A 3,700-nucleotide genomic window follows, 5' to 3' on the forward strand; every position below is an offset into this window, starting at 1 on the left:
CCCAGGCCAGTCTGATTCCAAATAGACTCTCAATATTGCTATTTCTTTTTTCTCCCAGGTAAGTGTGTTCCAGTTTGCTGGGTTCATTCAGAAGCTGGACAGACTCTTGTCATTCAAATCAAGTTAGCCTACAGCAATGGACTTACGTGGGAGGAACACACAAAGCAGATTTTGATTAACAAATGCTCTGCTCACTCTCCAAAGGAAGTGACAGAAATTTTTTTTCCACAATAAGACGATTAACTAAATGAGGGACTGAGTTAATCTTTAACTTTGCCCAGGTTGTCCTTGAGTGTGCTTTTGGAAAATAAAATTGGAAGGTCTTGATTTCTCTGTTTTTTATTTTTTTATTATTTTTTAATTTTTTATTGCACTCTTATTCAATCTACCAAATAAATTTCAAGTGTGGATGAAGTGTGTGTGTGTGTGTGTGTGTGTGTGTGTGTGACAGGATGTCCCACTTTTGTCTAAACTTTTTGAGCTTTAAAGTATTATGATCATCATAATGGCAAAATAGGAAGAAATTTTAATAGAATCATGGTATTTTGGGTTCAGTCATCTCATTGATACCTCCTACCAATATTTAAACATGCATACCATGTGATTTCTTAGTCTCTGCTAGAATATTTTCAGTGTTAGGGATTTACTGCCTCCCCTGCCACGCAAAAAAGTCCATATTTGAATGTGAAAATTTCTGGACCATCTCCCTGTGCCTTCTACCCATTTTTAAGGGAGAAAGCTAATGAGTTATGATTGCACATTAAAGCCATACCTTTGCAATCCACTTATGCCTCCAGACTCACCCAGGAGATTTAGTTACTAGAGCGTAGCTGAGGGAATGGCAGATACAATTTGCAGAGTGTCAGAGGTAGATAAAGATTTTTCATGGAAAGATGGCAGACCCCGTAGAACTATGAGAACAGAACAGAACTAGGTGGAGTGACCTGGATGTGTGTAGGGGGGGCACGGGGAGGGGTTTACAGGACAGAAAAGGGAGTAGATTCTAAGGCAAATGAAAAAGAGCATCAACTACCTCCATTTTGACCTCAATGTGTGCCTTCTAAGTGATTAAGTTCTTCTTTTCCAGCTTATCTCAGGTAAGAGACCCAGTGGGCAAAGCATCCCCTGATGGGAACCAAAATGACCCCCTCAGGAAATAGGGACTGCCTGAAGCCAGCAAGACCCCACTTGATTGGCCTCAAGATGATGATCAACTTGACCTTTACTGCCCGACTCCATGTACCCACCCACTTTGGTTCCACATTTTCCTTATATAAACCTAAAAGTGTGTTTAGCACTTTGGAGACAGTCTTTGAAATACTAGTCTGCTGTCTTCCAGGTGTTGGCCTCACTGAAATAAATTCCTTTCCTGTTTCACCACCACTGTCTGTGCCTTTGGATTTTGTCAGAGGTGAGTGGCCCAACCTGGTCTCTTTGGGACCCCTGGAGCCAAGTGCTCTTTTAGGCTTGCACCCTGGTTAGGCAGAGGGTCCTCTGGAAACCAGCAAAGGGGAAACAACACATGAACATGAGAAAGATTTTGAATTCAAATCTTGAATGCCCTAGATTTTCTAGTGGATCTGTAGGAGTGCTGACCACACTGACTCTATCTTTGGCTTCCATTTGTTCTGGTATATGTAATGACCTCCTTCAGGACTGTGTGCTCTATGCCTCCTGGAGGTAATATATGCTCTAACCAGAATGTGGGAAGGCTTGTTTCGATCCTCCCTAAAGCTGTTTAGACAATTAGTAGAGATAATATGTTTTCTTCCCCTTGCAGCCCTCTGGCACAGAGGTGATGACAGGAGGTCTATTAAATGTTAAACCCTTTGACCTTACCACAATGACTTCTACAGCTTCCCTCACTCTATAAAATCTAGATTGAACTGAGGTTGGGACTTTGCAGAGGATAGCTGTGTAGCACCTGGATCACCATCCACCTGATCCCCATTCAGGAGGTCACCCTGAATAAAACTCTGTGTAAACAGTATGGAGTGACCTGCTTCATTTTTCAATATCACAGGGCCTTCTCCACCCTCTAACATCCTCATTGCGCATCCATCCATTATTCCTCTGGAGCACCCAGGTCAGGGGACAGGGACACAGGCCATCCTCTGTGAGCTGGCTGCTCAGAGAAACTTTCTAAAGACAATACTAACAACAATTACCATTTTTGAGGATTTGAGAGGGCTTTTACTTACATCATCTCTTTGCATCTCAGCAGGCAATCTTTTAGTTATTCTCATTTTATGGATGAGGAAAATGAAACCGAGGCAGGTTAGTAACTTGTTGAAAGTGAAACAAGTTGGGGCACCTGGGTGGCTCAGTCTGTTAAGCATCTGACTTTTGGTTTCAGCTCAGGTTGTGATCTCAGAGTTGTGAGATCAAGCCCTGTGTAGGTTCAACACCCAGCAGAGAATCTGCTTGAGATTCTCTCTCCCTCTCCTTCTGTCCCCCCTCTAAAATAAATACATAAATCTTTTTTTTTTAAAGTAAAACAAATTAATGACAAAGCTCAGGTGCAGACAAGATTGTGGGACCCCAGAGCCACAAGCCAACATTGGCATCACTCTGCCTTTACACTGGAGCTGTACAAGCCATGAACAGGTGGTGGTAAGGTGGTGCTGGCAGTCTGGGTAGGATATATGTGCTTGGGCTTCTGCTCAGTTTGCTTGTGGTTGCATGCCACTAAGGTGGCCCAGAGAATATCTCCAGTCAGAGAACAAACAACTAGATAATTTGAGTCCATTAGAGGAATAGAAAAATATGAATATCTGTTGAGACTCAACCATATGCCAAGCAGAGTGCTAGGAGCTTAAGACAATAATAAACTATATATTGGTATAATAAGCTAACTAATAAAGTCTCTTTCAAAACCTAAAAATTGCCAGTCAGAAGACCTATTATGAAATAATTTTTTTTATTATTTATTTATGATAGTCACACACAGAGAGACAGAGAGAGGCAGAGACATAGGCAGAGGGAGAAGCAGGCTCCATGCACTGGGAGCCCGATGTGGGATTCGATCCCGGGTCTCCAGGATCGCGCCCTAGGCCAAAGGCAGGGGCTAAACCGCTGCGCCACCCAGGGATCCCGAAATAATTTTTTAAATTCAATGTGTACATAGACCTTACTCTAATTACATGTGCTTAATATATTTGTCAAATTAATAATAGATGGGTAAAGCCTTCTTTTTAAAAAAAAGGTGAAAAGAGGGCTAAATTAGCACTATTTCTGAGCATGGACCAGAATCCTATGCCAGTGTGGCTGGGATATAAAATGAATATGACACAGCCGCCCACCCCTCACACACACACACACACACACACACATACACACACACCAGACCAGACACACACCCGCATCTACAGAAAAGATGGCATATGCTAAGTGTCACACATGAGTGCACAAATGAGGAAATAAAGGAGAGAAACAGGGTTTATATAAAGGAGAGAATAGAAGGAGCTATTTCCCTGTCCTTGATTTTCAAAGCTCAGCTTTGCAAAATTGAAAAACAACAACAACAACAACAATCCTTTTGTTCTCACACATAAAACAAGTCCCAAAGTACCCACTATAGTGACTAATGATGACTGAGCTGCAGATGTGCTTTGGGAGGCGACTGTGCAGACACACAGCTTGCCCTTGTTTCCAGTGGGATTTACAGGGAGGAGAGCTGCTCATGGAGCTTCAGACAAAG

Source organism: Canis lupus, chromosome 6 (genome assembly GCF_048164855.1).
Source record: "Canis lupus baileyi chromosome 6, mCanLup2.hap1, whole genome shotgun sequence".
Lineage (NCBI taxonomy): Eukaryota > Metazoa > Chordata > Mammalia > Carnivora > Canidae > Canis > Canis lupus.